This window comes from Delphinus delphis, chromosome 11, assembly GCF_949987515.2.
Source record: "Delphinus delphis chromosome 11, mDelDel1.2, whole genome shotgun sequence".
In the NCBI taxonomy this organism is placed as follows: Eukaryota; Metazoa; Chordata; class Mammalia; order Artiodactyla; family Delphinidae; genus Delphinus; species Delphinus delphis.
Window position 1 is genome coordinate 19,920,191 of NC_082693.1, and position 18,117 is coordinate 19,938,307.

At 33.1% G+C, this 18,117-nt stretch overlaps 1 protein-coding gene across 8 annotated transcripts in view; it reads right to left on the reverse strand.

Annotated features, from left to right (window-relative positions):
* The window catches only part of SOX5 (SRY-box transcription factor 5), a 989,998-nt gene that overhangs the window by 707,949 nt on the left and 263,932 nt on the right, over positions 1 to 18,117 (reverse strand). For all 8 annotated transcript variants that reach the window (XM_060024445.2, XM_060024443.2, XM_060024448.2 and 5 more), the window contains one exon: positions 16,994 to 17,078. The gene's annotated coding sequence lies outside the window, so the exon portion shown is untranslated. The remainder of the gene's footprint in view (positions 1 to 16,993; positions 17,079 to 18,117) is intronic.

Here is an 18,117-nt window from a genome sequence, read left to right on the forward strand (position 1 = left end):
ATGAGGGTCAAAGAGTTAAACCATGGAAAGCATTAAGCATTAAAAGTGTCAGCACATGTGAGTACTCAATAAATGTTAACTATGATTATTATTACAATACACTTACTGCTAACCAATATGTTTTAATTCATGTCTAATTGGTATAAAAATTATGTTGAAGGGGAGAAGAGATGATTTAGGGTGGTATCCTTTTCTAACAGAGCTGCTCCAAAGTAGAACGAACTTTCTTGGGATGCATTAAATTTTTCTTTTAATTTAAAGTATCTACAATGAGGAGGGGGAATTATCTATCATATCATTGTAAAGAGGTTTTCTGCAATGAATGGTACGGTGGATCACATGCTTCTTAGCTCCTTTCTCTTTCTAAAGTGCTGGAGTTCTAACTGATGATAAATCTAGAAAGTTAATAAGGAGTCCATATTTTCAGTCTTTGGAGAGAAATTAAATTTAGGTAATAACTTCCCTCAACTTTGGGTTCATTAAATAGTATACTATTAAGAGTATAAGCTCTAGAACAAGACTGTCTAGATTCAGATACAGATGGCATCTTTTAATTTTCTTGTGTAAGCTTGAGCAAGACTTGAAAATGTTTTCGTGCTTCTGTTTCCCCAAATGCAAAATTGAGATAATAATAAAACTTACCTCATAGAATTGTTCTGAGAGCTGAATAAGCTGAAACACGTAAAATGCTTATAAAGTGCTTATGAGTGTTCAACATATGTTAGCTATATTCTTGTCAGATTTAAAATATAGACTGTGACAAAACAGGAAATACTACATTTTAGAGAAAAAGATTAACTGCAGTATATCTAAAGCAAAAGTACAATTTTAACTCTCTTTTTATACTTTTACTATTCACCCTCTATAAGGCTTAAATCAATAAGACTAAAATTTTTAGAAGAAAAGTTAGCTGAAGGGTATCCTTTATAACTTAGTTATAACGAAATAAATGGGGATGTAATGTACAGAATGGTGACTATGGTTTACACATAATTCTGTACTGTATATTTGAAAGTTGCTAAGAGTAGATCTTAAAAGTCCTCATCACAAGAAAAAAAAATGTAACTACATATGGGGATGGATGTTAACTAGGCTTATTGTGGTGATCATTTCACAATATATAAAAATATTGAATCATTTTGTTGTACATTTGAAACTAATAAAATGTTACATGTCAATTTATACCTCAATTTTTTAAAAAATGCATACTCAATACAATGACAATATCTACTTATTATAATACCATGCTTAACAGAAAAAAAGAAAAGAAAGAAAGAAAAGAAAAGAAAAAAGAAAAGAAAAGAAATAAGAGAAAACTTACCTGGTGGACGCAGGCTAAACAGTTTGGTAGTACATAAGCCATAAGGCTCTATAGTGAAGTATCATTAAAACAAATTTGTATTAATCAGACTTGCCATGGTTACCAACACCTACTCTCATTAAATGCATTTATACAGTTTCTATTGGAGAATTTATATTACATTTTATTTTTGGTCTCTTGAATGCCCCCATTTCCCCCTCCCCCCAAATCCATACCATACCACATACCAGAGAAAGCTCTGTTGTAGTGGACAAAGCATACTAAATATTGACATTTTTCTTACGGAAGAAAAAAAACAATGGAATCTTATTATTTATCAAATTAGATAAGATTATGCATAAGCTCCTCAGATTGAGTTAAACAATCTGAAATTTACGGACTGATTATGTCACTACTGCCTTAATATTTCTGAGCCAAATTGAACCACACAGTTTTTCTCTGAACCTTTGCTCATGCTTGTCTCAAGCTCTCCTCGTTTCCACCACTCGAGGCCCACCTCAAATATTACTGTATTTGCTATGCCTTTTGGGATTCTCACTTCTTGTCCACAGCGTGTCCCTCCTTCATTTCCTGCCCGTGAAACCTCTTCCTTCTCTGATACATGAAATGTAACAGAGAATATCAGTTAAAAGTATATGAGATGGTGGAAGTAAAAACAAAAAGAAGGGCATAATTATGGTAAATACATTCCATCAATGTCTATACCTTTGGCTAGGCAGACTCCAAACTTGGCACTAAGTTTTTTAGTAGTGAATGACTAAAGGAACACTGGTCAGTTACACAATACACAGGCATCATTAGATAAAAATAGTCTAATAACTATAGTCACCATGCTGTATCAATACATTATATCCCCATGATGTATTTATTTTATAAGTTAATACCTTTGGACCCCCCCTTCAGCTGACATTTCTACTAAAAAATTTAGTCACATTGATTTAAGCATTAAAGAGGATGAACAGTAAAAGTATAAAAAGAGTTTTAAAATGTATTCATGCTTTAGATATACAGCACCTACTTTTTTCTATAAATAAATAAATATTATATATCAGGAGCAGCATCTGATAAGAGGAGTCAGAATTTTCTCCCAAGCAGTCTTATAGAATGGATATGCCAGGTTGCAATGAAATACTTCTGCAACACAATTCTTGGTAGGCATAATGAGTTTTATGGGGCTCTCTCTTACAGCAGCCCTCAGTCAGGGCCAATGACACCACATTAAAGCATAGGTCATAAAAGTCACTTACTTGGGGTCTTCAGAAGGCAAGGACACAGCTCTGCATCCCTGGCTTAGTTCAGAGGTGGATTTCAGGGCATCTCGAAAGAAATGCACATCCCTCAAACCATATCTGCAAAATATCATTTGTCACCATTGGGTTTCTCCTAGACATTGCGGGGCAACAAATTTGAAATTGTTGTTTCTGAAAGAAGTGGAGTTCAGGTTCTCTACGTAGCCAAACGTTAAAGTAAATGCCTATGATTAAACTACTGGCAAGCTGACCTCATCTTGAGAACACCGGCATGTATACCAAAGACAGCATTCAGAAGCGAAATACTGAGAAGTGAGCTATGGATCTTGGCATTCTGCCTTTCACCAGAGGGACTCATGTACTTTTGCCACACTCACCCCCAACTACACCCCAGTACTTTATCACAGTTTTTAGACGCAGGATCCCATTTTACGTATTGTTGCATCCTCTGCAACAACCAGCACCATGCTTTGCACGTTGATGGTATAACTGCCACACAGAGATGCCTTCTGCCTCCTTCTTCTCCAACCAACTCTTGACACAACTTCTACAGAATACTGGAGTGGAAAGACGGGAGGCACATCCAAAATGGGTCTGCCAACAACAGACCTGGTGTGCATCACACATCACCTCCAAAATGCCTCATGAAGTAAATTACCAAAAAGAAGACGAACCAATATAGAATGTGTTGAACCATATTTCTGTGCATTTTGAGTAATTTTGTTCAAGGAGAATTGAAGCAGATGGTTAAAATCAAGAAAATAGATTAAAACCCTAGTTAATGACTAGGGTTGGAGATGGCTGTGCAAGTATTTAGTATATGTTTAACTAAGACAAGCTTGCTGAGCAACATTTATCTATGTAGTATTCTTAACTTTCTCAGGACTACTGTTTCAAACCAGAGCTTCCTCAAAGAAATTTTAAATCAGATTTCACCTCTGGTCACATTCCTGCACACTTATACTTTCTAGTAGTTACACAGCCTTAACCCTCCTGAAATTTTAGATTGTAATTCCAAGAGTTATTAGGTTGGAAAACAGCTTCTGGGCAAATGATGTTATTCAAAAAAATTTTTATACCAGAAATAATAGTTGGATTGTTTCTGCCTCACAGATAGTCTTGAGGTCTGATTTTTCATGTAATTTGGGTATTCTGACATAAAAGTTTCTTGCTCTTAAATAATAATACCCTTAAAACAGAAGAGAGAGATGAGGGGATAAATATAATAAATACAATAGTTTGCTAAACAAATACAAAGGTTAAAATTAGCTTTGACCTTCCTTTTCTGTTTAGTTTACCTATCCTTCTGTATTCCAGTGGCATTACATAAATACTTGCTATTTAAGGGTCTATCAAAATCTTGAGTTCTGTTAAGTCTCAATAAGTGTTACTCCTTTCTAAAATTGCTAGTCTTAATGTATACATTTTCTTTTCAAAACGTATTATTTACTGTTGAAAAGTTATTCCTATTCCTAAAATTAAAATATTTGTTTATGTTTTTTAATATCAGTACAGATAGAATTTAAAAATAGAATAAATAGTCACACACTAAAATTCATGTATCCATCAGAGGTATGTTGGACAGTGGAAGAACACAGAATTCATTTTGTGAAATAATTTTTTTAATCCAAAAAGATGAGTTCATTTGAACAATCTATCAAGTATATTTTACTTTATTTTAATAAATTGCTTCATCTTCTGGATCATTTTATGGTAATAATCACTTTTTTTTTTTTTGTGGTACGCGGGCCTCTCACTACTGTGGTCTCTCCCGTTGCGGAGCACAGGCTCCGGACGCACAGGCTCAGCGGCCATGGCTCACGGGCCCAGCCGCTCCGCGGCATGTGGGATCTTCCCGGACCGGGGCACGAACCCGTGTCCCTTGCATCGGCAGGCGGACTCTCAACCACTGCGCCACCAGGGAAGCCCCAATAATCACTTTTTCTTGAGGGATTTGGTTATGAAAGTGAGAAAAAAAAAAGGGAGAAATGCAGGAGAACTTTTTAAAAATCCAACTGCAGTTACATCTGTGAATTCATAGACATGAATTATGCTCACAACAATGAGGTAACTGCTTCATTTTTAAAAAAGGGACTATGAAAATGCTAGGTGAGCAGTAGAAGAATTTAAGGATGTTTTTTCAAAAGTGAATATCTTAATAAGAAATGATAACTTTTGTCCATTATACACAATCCAGAAATAATTTTCCAAGTATTCTAAAACTCTTATTTCTGGGTTACTGTTCTCAGTGACAGTGGGACCCAGTGGAATTCAAACGAAGGCAAACGTTGTCATAACATGAAGAACTGTCCAATGACCTGACACAGATCAACTCTGAAGCAGTACAACCCCAGATCTACCACTGGGATTTTCTGAGTAAGTCCCAGATAAACTTGTTGGCAGTGTTATAGCGTATTATCCTGGCCATGTAGACTTTAATGTACTGAAAATTCTGCAAAACATTGTGGTCTTCCTAAATTTTTTTCCAATTAAAAAATTAGAATAAAGAATTTATAGATATGTTTATATAGCAATCTATGTATACAGAAATGCTACTATTAGAAAAACATTTATGGATTACTAATGCAATCTCTATCAAAATTCCAATGGCCATTTTTCACAGAAATAGAAAAAAACAAGTCTAAAATTTGTATGGAACCACAAACAAACCCAAATAGCCAAAGCAATCATGAGACAGAAAAACAAAGCTGGAGGTATCACACTTCCTGATTTCAAACTAGTATAGTACTACAAAGCTATAATAATCAAAACAGTATGGTACTGGCATAAAATGGAACAGAACTGAGGGCCCAGAAATGGAAAAAAGATAGTCTCTTTATAAATGATGTCAGGAAAACTGGATAACCACGTGCAGGAAAACAAACTTGGACCCCTATCTTACAACCACTCACAAAAATTAACTTGAAATGGATAATAACAGATTTGAACATAAGACCCCAAACTGTAAAACTAGAAGAAAACATAGGAGAAAATCTCCTTGATGTATGGATTACTATACTTATGTTTATAGTTTAAAAAATAGTACGTATTTTTTTCTTAAAATGAAAGTAAGATGTATTTCTCAAAGAAAGGTATCTAATACATGCAATTAAAAAGGTGAAAATTTTTTAAAATCAGATGTCATCCTGTAATCTAGCTTTTGAGCATTTTGTTTTTTTATTTTAGCATATATTCTGTCAGTATTTTTGTCCTATGCATGATATACACCTCTGTGTGTGTGTTCAGGTACGGACACCCACATATCCATTCAACAAATATTTCCTGAATATTTATGGTGGTTCTGGTTTCTCATGTCATTCCAACATTTTTACATGAAATTAATATTCTATCATACACAAACACCATAACATTTTTTAACGCAGAGCCCATTTTTGTAACAGAATCATATTTTTATTATTATTATTTTGTGTGTGTGTGTGTGGTACGCAGGCCTCTCACTGTTGTGGCCTCTCCCATTGTGGAGCACAGGCTCCGGATGCGCAGGCCCAGCGGCCATGGCTCACGGGCCCAGCCGCTCTGCGGCATGTGGGATCCTCCTGGACCGGGGCACAAACCCATGTCCCCCTCATCAGCAGGCAGACTCTCAACCACTGCGCCACCAGGGAAGCCCCAAAATCATATTTTTATTTTAAATTTTGTGTTACTACACACATTACATATATGTAATATTACATAACTTACTAGAAGCACAAGCATCAACATTAACCAATTTTAATGTCTACTGTATGAACTGAATCTTTGGTGCAGCAATACAATGGACACGTCTAGCCTCAGTAAATGAGAGGCCTCATCTCACTGCAATCTCTTCAGCATTGGTTATTGTGCATTTTTAATCTTTGCCGATTTGCTAAATGAACTAGGTTCTCACGATTAATTTGCGTGTCTCGAATTATTACAAAAAAACATTTTATATGTTTAGTCCCCATCTCATTTCCTCCTTTTAACTGAATATTCAAATTATATCTCTATTTTTCCCTTAATTTGTAAGTAGTTGATATTTTAATTTCATAATTAACATATGAAATTGCCAATAGTCAGTTTTAACAAAAATGGCAATTTATTGTATATCATTAAACCCAATATATTGTAAATACATTTCCCAGCTCCTCATTTGTTTGTCAGTTCTATCATTTAAGATGCAAAGAAGATTTTACAATTTTGTGATCAAATCTAGCAAAATTTTTCCTTTGTGATTTCTGCCTTTGGTGTAATGCTGAAAAATAACTTCCAACTCTCCCTCCACTTATATAAATACTCACCAACACTATCTCTTAATACTCTAGAGTTTCTTTTATTAAGAATTTAAAACTTTAATCCTCCTAGAATTTATATTGACAATGGTATAGAAATTTAACTTTTTTCTAAATACTTAGAAAAGTGTTCATTCCTTTCACACGGATTTAATATGCCTAAAATGACACTGTATCAAAAAGCTTTACCATATTAAGAGGGAATGAAATTTCCTAATTACAGTTCAAACATCATGTTTATATTATGTCATTTCATTTCATATTATAAAGCACCAATTATTCACTGTAAAGTAACAACTGTTTTCTAAATTCTCTAAAAGATGAATAGATATATGTATAAGCAAAGAACATTAAAAATTATGGTTCCTAATTACTTTAAAAATTAGGAAATATTTATTACATTTTACAAAGAATCTCAGCAGTTCAACTTCACTAATTTATGCAAAATGTATTTTCATTTACAGAATGTGACCGTGGGCAAGACTTCTTCCATTGAGAAGATATATAACCTAATTATGCAAAAAGTTCTACGGAGACTGTTTGGGTTCAAGGTTTTTTTCTCAAATTAAATTATTATTGTTAGAACTGCTTCTTTGTTGCTTAGTATTCTAAAGAAAGACACAAAAGTAAGCAATTGCCTGCTCACATACATTATTTTAAAGCCTTTTGGTGAACAGTTCATGCATTATTTTATTTGGAAGGAAAAATCCTCTTTAGTACAAACAACTGCTGAATCAGAGAACAATGTTCAAGCAGTTGTTATTAAAGGATTAAGACATATTATTATCATCTGACTTTTAAATAAAAGTAATAGAACTCTAATTTTTCTATGATTTTTTAAATGAATCTCTCTCGTTGTTCTTTATCAATCAAGAAGCTAAGGGCCATAGCCCAGAGGAATTCTACAATACATAAACCATTACTTTCTTCCAGGCTAGTGTTTTAGGTCTCCTTCAAGTGGATCAGCATTGGCTACTCAAGTAGCAGTATCTCGTTCCGAGACCAGTACAATGGAGCACCTCTACAAGACTGCATTATGTTACTTAAGCTGATGTACATTTTGAAATGAACTCTGCAATTCAAATTGTGCTAATAAAATTCCCCCAGTGCATTATATGTACATACATTTGAAACACCCAGAAAATAAGCTTAATAACTTTATGTTAAACTATTCAGATGGAGATTAGATATTTGTAGGTAGAGCATAAAGGCAATCAAGCATAGTCAGGCATTTAAACAAATAATTTTGAGTTGAGAAGAAATTATGAATATAGTGCTATTATATTTAAATATGCATGGTGTTTTTACTTGTACGGTTAACTTGAGAAAACTAAGCTGAAAGTATATCGAAAAAGGAGTCTTATTCAAGAGATTGAGGTGCAACAATAACAGATGATCTACAATGAGTTATAAATGGTTATGAAAGAATGAGATATAGAAATTTTAACTATTCAGGAAATATAAGATCACATAATGAGTTATTAATTAAGAAATGAGGGATTCAAATCAAAGACTGTACTTTCAGGAATGGATTATACCATATGTTAGTAAAGAACTGTGGATTAAGCTATAGAGCATGGATGGTTAGTTGTACAGGTAAGTAGCATCACAAACCCATTATCTGTATTTACTGCGAAATCACTGCCTTCTTTTTCTGTTTTTTTTTTTTTTTTTTTTTTCTAATAATAACCAGGGTTTTGATTTCAGAGAGTCACTGGATTTTGCCATGGCCTTTCAGTCTGGTTAATTATTATGTGTTCAGAGTAATGCACATTTTTATCCACAGGTGGCAGACCTTTTTTAAATCAACTTCAATCATATTCAGTATTTTGTTTTGGTGGTTTGTTTTTTTTTTTCTTAAACTGCCACCCACATTAAAATGTAAGAGTGTGCTGCTCGGAGTTCTCATTAATGCTGCACAATTTAGATGATAGATTTGTCAACATAGTGGCTCATTCTCAAAGGCCACTGAACCCTGTTGGGATAAATGCCTTAAAAATTGTATATTGCAGAGTAATCTTTAATTATAAAGAACTCACTTGACAATTTACAATATATTGGGATTATTCTCCTTTTGCAAGCAGTAAAGAGTTTTACTCTTTAGATAAGGTTGACTGAGGAAAAAAAAAAAAGTGATTGGATTTGACAAATAGTTAAAGCAAAGAGCTTGCTTATTTGCAAGTAAAAGAGAGGTGACCAAAAGGCGTGTACAAATAACAACCACTTAGGTTCACAAATAATTAACTGGCTAAATGGTTAAAGCAAATAATTATAAATGCAGTGACATTTTAAAAGAATGTTAACACAGAAAGAGATAAGCAAAACAAAAATAACTGCCCCAGTGGTATAACTAACCACTATCCTCAATTTACCTCTGTAAAATCTTGAATTTGCAAACCTATGTGAAGTACTTATTTTTGTTGTGTTATTTTTGGTCAGTGCAGTATAAAATCTGATATCCAACTAAGCCTTTTTGTGGGTATTGATATGTGCAAAGAATGCTTTAACATGGCAATGCATTTCAATTCATATATAAATAAAATATTTATAATTTTATAGTTCTCAAAACATTTTACTGCTATTCCATCTAATGGCAATGCCTGATAGCCTTTATTACATTTCTTAGAAAAAGAACACTGGAAAGAATAAATGCTTATTTTACTACCCTATTCGTCTTCATTTCCAAAGTGGGAAATTCTTTACAAGCATCTTAAATTATTTTACCTAATTTTGAAAGATGTATCAGTTTAATTTACACTATTTGCAATCATATTTCGCCCTCATGAAACATAATACACCCTTAAAGAAATAAATAATACTTATCATAACTATTTGCTGTACTATTTAAACACTTATTTTGAATATATCTACACAATGTGTACACTTAAGCAAATGGTAAGAAAGCACACACCCATGTAACCACCAGCAGGGCATTAGTGTCACTCTCCCTTGGGCCAGAAGTGCTCCCTGACCCAAATTCTCCCTCCTTCAGCTCAGCCTCTTTCCTCATTCCTAGAGATCAGCACTCTCTGGCACCTATAGTAATGTTTCTTTGCTTTTCTTTATAGTTTGACCATCCATAATGCATCTCTGAAAAACATAATTGTTTGCCTGGAATCATCCTGCATGTATTCTTATGTCTTTGCTTTTCTCCGCTTAATATCATGTAGATCACTAAAAGTCTTCCACTTCATTATTTCATTTCATTGTATGACTATTCTACCACTGTCCATAGTGTGGATGATAACTGAATTATTTCCAATTTTTGGCAAATACAAGTATTTCTCCTGTGAACATTCTTGTACATATCTCCTGATACATGGATGTACATATTTTGATGGGTTATATACATATATGCATAGGATTGCTATGCTTAAGTAGGGGCTATAAATTTTAACTTTACTATATCTAAAAGTAGTTGTTCCCATTTCTGTTCTGACCAGCACTGTATGAATGTTGCTGTTGTTCTGCATCCTTGTCATTACTTTGACCTGCTAGCCATTTTAGTTTTCCCCATTCTGAAGTATGTGTACTGGGATCTCATTGTGTAATTATTCTGTATTTCCTTGACTATTACTGAGATTAAGCATTTTTTCATATGTTTTGACATTTGGACATATTATTGGCCATTTGGATTTCTTCTTTTGCCCATTTTTCTATTGGGTTGTGTGAAGTTTTACATTGATTTGTAGTTTTAAAAAATCTATTCTGGATATCACCTTTGTCAATGATGCTTTGAAAATTTATTCTGCCACTCCATATACTGTCTTTTCATTCTTTTTATGGTTTTCTTTGATAAACAATAAAATAATGCAGAACCTAATGTAAATGACGAACTCTTTGGTGATAATGACATGTCAGTTAAAAGTTGTAAAAAATGTACCACTCTTGTGGGGGATGTTGATATTGGGGGAGGCTGTGCGTGCGTGCGTGCGTGCATGTGTGTGTGTGTGTGTGTGTGTAGGGAGTGGGGGGAAGTGGTACATGGGAAATCTCTATACCTTCTCCCCATACTGCTGTGAACCTAAAACTGCTCTGAAAAATAAAGTTTATTTTAAAAAATAATGTAGAATGTGTGCTTTTTTAACCTAAGGAATCTGTCTCTACTCCCAGGTCATAAAGTTATTTTCCTAGATTCTCTTATAGGAGAATCTCTTATGACAGATTATTGTTTTACCTCTTACACTTAGTTTGTGACCAACTGAAACTGATTTTTGTGTGTGGTATGAGGTAGGGATCCAACTTCATTTTTTTCCATAAAGAATCAATTTTCCCAATACCATATATTAAAAAGTCTGTTATTTCTCTACTGCTTTGAAGTACCACCTCTATTATAAATAAAATGTCCATATATGCAAGAGTCATTTCTGAGCGCTGTAGCCTCTCTCATTTGTCTACTTGTCTACCCCTGCAGCAATGCTGTACTTTCTGAATTAATAGAGCTTTCATATTCATAGGGCAAGTAATCTTACCCATCCCCCCTTTACAAGTCTCTTGACTCTTCTTGTCCTTTGCATTTTAGAATCAACTTGTCATATTACACACACCCACACACACACACACACACACACACACAGACACACACAAACTACCCAAACAAATAACAAAGAAACAAAGACAAAACAAGCAGTTGGCATTTTGATTGTGAGTACACTGTACTTATGAATCTACTTGGGGGTAGGGGATATCTCTACAATACTGGATCTTTCAGTACATGAACATGGTTTATCTCATCATTTATTTCATTTAAAAAATATTAAAATATTTCTTAAACTTTCACAATTTTCCTTATAGAGATACTACTCATCATTTATTAATGAATGCTAGGCAAAAATTGATGCTGATATATAGAAACACAGCTGATCTGTGTATATTGTATTGTTTGCATCAACCTTAAATGCTCATATTAATTCATATCATCTGCCAAGAATGACAATTGTTTCTTTTTCAATCCTAATAATTTTTATTTATCTTGCTTTATTGTATTGGCTAGGATCTCCAGGAGAAATGCTCAATAGCAACTATCCTGATGTTGTTTTTGATCATAGAAGGAAACTTCCAACAATTCACTATTTTAATTTATTCTTGCTATAGGTATTTCAACTAAGGAAGTTCTTCCCTGTTTTTAGTTTTCTAAGAACTTTAAAAAATAAGGAATAAATGATACATTTTATTAAATCCTTTTCTGCATTAATTGAAATAATCATGTGATACCTTCTTTTAATCTGTACTACATTGGCTGTTTATTTACATGTCAGCAAACCTTGATTTTCTGGAGTAAACAAACTTGCTCATGATTAATGATCCTTTTTATATATTGCTGAAATAAGTTTGCTAATATTTGGTTGACAGTTTTTCCATTTATATTCATAAGAGGAATTTGCCTGTGAATATGCTTTTTCATACTATTCTTGCCAAGTTTGGTATCAAGATTATATGATCCTTATAAAATAAGTTGGGGACTATTACCTCTTCTATTTTTTGAAAAAAAAAAAAAAAAACTTACATAGGATTAGACTTATGTCTTCCTTAAATTTGCCTGTGAAGCCATCTGGGTCTGGAAATTTTTTGTAGGAAAATTTTTGATTAACAAATTAAATTTCCTTAATGTTTATAGAACTATTCAGGTTCCCTATTTCTTTTTGAGTAAATACTGCTAAGTTATATATTTTTTAGGAATATTTTGACCACTGACATATTTTTCTAGGAATCTGACCATTGATCTAACTCTTCATATTTCCCAACATAAACTTGGTAATGTAAAGTTCATGATACTCATTATTAGCTGTTTAACATCTGCACATCTGTTGTGATGTCACTTTGTCATTTCTGATATTCGTTATTTGCCTCTTGTCACTTACTTTCTTGTTCAGTCTCATCAGAGGATTGGAAAATTTCCTCATCTTTTGCAACAATTTTTGGCTTTCTTGCTTCTCTTCTTCATACATTTGTTTCTCACTTCATTAATTTTGCACTTTAATTCGTTTCTCCCTTTTACTACTTTGAGTTTATCTTGTTGTTGTTTTTGAAATAAATTCTTGGCTTATTAATTTTCACTCTTTCTTTTTTCCAATACATTTAAGGTATAACTTTCCCAGCAAATGTTTCTTATAGGTATTCTATAATTGTTATATGTAAGATGTTCATTTTTATTTAATCTAAAACATTTATAATTACTATTGTGACTTTTTAATTTTGAAACTTTTTTCTAGCCATACTTCTGTTATTCATTGGCAGCTTAATTTCACTGCTATGATTCAAATTCTTTGAAATTAGTTGAGACCTAATTTATGACTCAGGATATGGTGAATTTTTGTAACTGTTCCCAGTGTTCTTCAAAATAATGTGAATTTTGCAGTTGTATGCAAGGTTTTTATATATGTCTACAGGTCAAGTTTCTTAATCTTATCTTTCAACTCTACCCCCTTTACCGATTCTTTTCTATTTTATTTCATTAATTATTAAGTTAGTTTCACTGCCATTGTGGATCGTTTATTTCTCCTTGCTAGTCTGTCAAATTTTCCTTAATCTATTTTGTGGTTATGTTATTAGGGACATTTAGATTTAGTATTATTCTATCTGCCTATTGAATTGAAAATTCAATCAGTTTTAAAGTAACTTTATCTCCAGTAATGGTTTGGGCTTTAAAGTCTATTTTGTTTACTCAGTGTAGTTACACCAGTGTCCATGTGGTATTTGCATAATACAATTTATCCAACTATTTTCCATCATTATTTACATTTTACATGTGTGGAATCCGTGGTTAAGAGATGTACCCAACAGTAGATAGTCCTAAATGGTCGAGTCAGAAATTGACCTAAACAGTGTGTCTCCAAAGTTGATGCCTTTCAACATTATGCTTCCCTTACAAGTTCCAAAGAGTGGAGTCAGCTTAGGTTCAGAGGGAAAAAACACTCTCATTCTAATTTCTGCCAAGAATTTCTCATAGATTGCTATCTAATTGTGACTTTTCACTTAGCTCCGAGATAAATTCTCACTCCTTTAATATTCTAAAGCAACAAAATACTGTAAAAAAATCCTTGAAAAAAAGAAAGAAAACATTCTTAATCCAGAACTGCAGCACTCAACCTCTTTCACTTATACACAAGGAAGAAGTCTTCAAAGTTTTGCTCTTTGCCTTTGAAATCTGCATGATTAACAGCAACATTCACATGCTTGTCAAATGCCACCGAACTGTATCTCAATCTGCCCTAACCTAAAAAGGTAGCCAGGATGCAATATGATCAAGATTTCTGAGTGGCTGTATGGCTCTACTGAGAAGCTTACTGCAACCTGACTTCAGAAAAAGCAGTCAGAAAGGATGAGTGATAAGCAATTTCATCTCTTCTTGAATAGACACACATATAGTATTTTAAACAGAGGCACTAAGCAACTTATGTAACCTTTTGGAATCCTGTACTTTTTTTTTTTTTTTTTACATCTTTATTGGGGTATAAATGGTGTGTTCGTTTCTGCTGTATAACAAAGTGAATCAACTATACATATACATATATCCCCATATCTCCTCCCTCTTGCACCTTCCTCCCACCCTCCCTATCCCAACCCTCTAGGTGGTCACAAAGCACCGAGCTGATCTCGAGCACCGAGCTAGTGCGGCTGCTTCGCACTAGCTATCTATTTTACATTTGGTAGTATATATAAGTCCATGCCAATCTCTCACTTCTTCCCAGCTTACTCTTCCCCCCGCCATGTGAATCCCATACGTTTTACATTTCTATAATTTTAGTACTAAGTTATACTTGTTTAAAAATGTGTAAACTGTAAAGAAAATTAAAGTTGCTCATGATTCCATAATCCAGAGCTAATAATATTTAATGTATTTACTTTCAGCTATTTTTCTGCTAACTTTTTATGTATTTGTAATATATATGTCCACTTGAATATGTGTGTGTGCACACACATATGTGTGTACACACACACATTTGGAGATACACTGTATCTTTAGTGTGGATTCTGACTTGTTTCATTTAACATCGCATCATGCATAATTTCAAATGTCTTTCAAAAAATTTTTAAATATTTTATTGACTGTATAAGATGAATATATTCAGATTTATCCAACTGTTGCTTTATTGCTGAACAATTTAGTCAATCTCAAATTATTCTGATTATAAACATATGAAAATGATCATATTTACATAAATTTTGTCTCCTTTAATTATTTCATTAAGTTAGATTCTTGGAAGTGAAATTGCCAGATACTGTTAGTTAAGCCCTAATATCTAGTCTCTTATTCTTCCACAGTAATAACTCCCCCAAATTTATCTTCCAGAATAAAAGCTACATCTTCCAAGCTCTTTTTAAGTGTGGCATGATCATGAAACTATGTTCTAGCCAATGGAATGTAAGTGGAAGGGGTATGGACACTTTTCAAAAGATGTCCTTAAAGGGAGAGAGCATGAATCTTCTAGAAATATTTCCTTCCTCTTGCTAGAATATGGACATGATTGCTGGAATACCAATACTGGATATTCCAAAACACTAGGTAAGAGTCACATGTTCAGAGAAACAGAGCCAAAGATGAAAGATCTGGGTCCCTATTGACTGTGGAACCACCCAATCAGCTCTTAACTGCCTACAGAGACTTCACATAAGAAAATATAAAGTTCTACCTTTTTAAAACAATTTGGATTGCTTGCAACCAAACCTTTTCCAAACTAATAGAGTGAAAATGTTGCATAGAATGCCTTGGAAACATTTAAGGCTCTTAACAGAGATGGTCAAATCACTTTATGGTTGAATAAATATAATTTATTTCCAACATTACTGAAAACACCCAACTCCCCTCATTCTTGTTACAACATTATTATTCGAAGCTACTTTTTACTAGTTAGATTGTTAAGTGGAGCATAACTTTGGATTTCTTTTACTAGCATTTTGCATTAGAATTGCATGCTTTATTAATTATTTGTTCTTATATCTTGTTATCTTTTAAATTAAAATGTTAGTGCCTTTCTTATAATAACAGCTATACATGTGATGTTTGCTGTATTTGTTAGAAGTAGTCCCAGTTTTCCATTTGCCTTTTAATTTTATTTATACTTGTGCTTTTACTTGTAAAACTATAAAAGTTTCATATTTGCAATAATTCGTGACTTATTCCAGTTCTGTTATCATTAAAAACCATTACAATGCTTTCTTCCATATTACTTTGATTCATTCATCTGTGAATACATAAAGTCTTGTTTATAAATATTTTTTAAATATTTTTTTAGGATTTAAAAACAATTCGGTCTTTAAAGACGATAAAAACTACCACTGAACCTAAGAGTTTTCACAAATAAACTTGTATCTTAAAGTTCTAGAAGCGTAAGTCATATGACTTTTAGAGTGGATTAGTAAATAAATAAATTTTAGTTTACTCTGCAAGAATACCACTTTTTCACTATTCTCTTTAGGACTAAACAGAAAGATAATTCATTTTTCATTTTACTAGTGACAAACCTCTGAACAATAGGATCCCTTTCCTTCAACCTTTTCTGCTCTCACCCACATGACAGTCACGGGACGATAAAAGGATTTTCAACTTTAGGTCTGTGGTCAAACTTTGTTCCTGGTCCCAAGAGTATAACTTTTACAGGCATTTCACAAATGCACACATAGGTAGATGCCCACTAAATTTTTCTGCCAAGCAAATTGGGAAAATATCTGTTTGGCCTCAGCAAAATTGTATTTTTGTATGTGTTTACAAAAACATACCCTGAAATACTGAATAGCCCATGGAAATTTTTATAAAATGTGTGACCTACTCATTGTGACCCAGAATATTTCTTGTTCAGCAATAATAGAAAAGTAGCAACAAATGTTTTTAAAAAAACATTTTTCAATGAAGAAAAAAAGCTTCTGCAACTTTAAGAAATGTGTATCTCATTAAGGAAAGAAAAGAAAAGAAATGTTGCTTTCATCTGCCAGTTTAGAAACATTACCTTCATAATGAGGTTGAAAATTATAATTACAAATACAGTTGTCATCTGAACATAAAAGACTATGTATTATAGCTCTATATGCATATGTCATATACTTTACTTATAAGTTGAAAATAAGAGAAGGCACATAAACCTCCATTTTTAAAGTAATCAATCTTTTCAAAGGTGTGTATCATGTGTTTTATGAATATATCTTTTTCCTACCCAGTGCAGTGCCAAAATTCTCTGTTCAGGCTTCAGAATCTTATAAGTAGATTCAAACAGGACTCGTGTCATCAGCAAGAGGAATCTAGAAAAAATAAAAGTAGACCATTAACAGTGTACTGTTCCTTTTTAGTAAATATATAAAGATATGGCTCTTGGGAAACAGGAGATGTCTATGGTTTTCAAAATACATTTATATACATATAAATTGATATAGATATAATAAAGTTATTATTTATTGAAAAAAGGCATTAATTTGACATTATAATACCACCAGAATTAATCTAAAAACATATATATATGTTATGTTATATGCATACATACATATTTGTTAATCACCACATAAGTTGTTCATTTTGTATAATTTTGATATAAACAACCTGAATATACTTTAGGACTGGCAACATTAAGGTAAATTCTTCTTTCTTGGATTGAGTTATGAAAGATTTTCAGGTGTCCTCATAGCCCTTTCCTTGATTCCATTCAAATGTATGACAGCAACGATCAACACAGTAACTGTTTAGTGGGAGTCATCCAACTATCTCTACATTGACATTCCTTGCTATATATCTCTATATATCTCCCAGCCCAGCTTCAAAACTATTGTCCTAGACACTTTCAGGAGTGACTAGAACTCTGGCTTTGTTAACAGTTCCTTAGACTGGACAAAAATGGCCTCTGGCAATCAGTTGAAATTCCCAAGAATCAGACTTTTGAAAGCAGGGAATCAGTACATGGTGGCAGCCAAAGCATTGTTGCCAGCTCAGTCTCTTCACAATCAGTTCAATTTATGAAGAATTGAGTAATTCTTCAGTTTCATTCTTATTATGCCATTGATATTTCACCATTTTGGTCACAAGGTTTGTGGTATTAGGGTAGTTTTATTACCATATTGTTATCCACCTGTACCATGATTGGTAGGGGGGATTTCACTTCATTCCAATATCAGATCTTTTGTTAATAAGCACAGAAATCTAAAAGTCACCACATTGACAGAGAAGATGCCACATTATTTCAACAATTCACTAATTACTCCATTGGAAAGTACTTCAAAATGAGAAAAGTTATTACAAATTTTCAACATCAGAAATTATGCCGCTGCCCGTTTATAATAGCCAAGACAT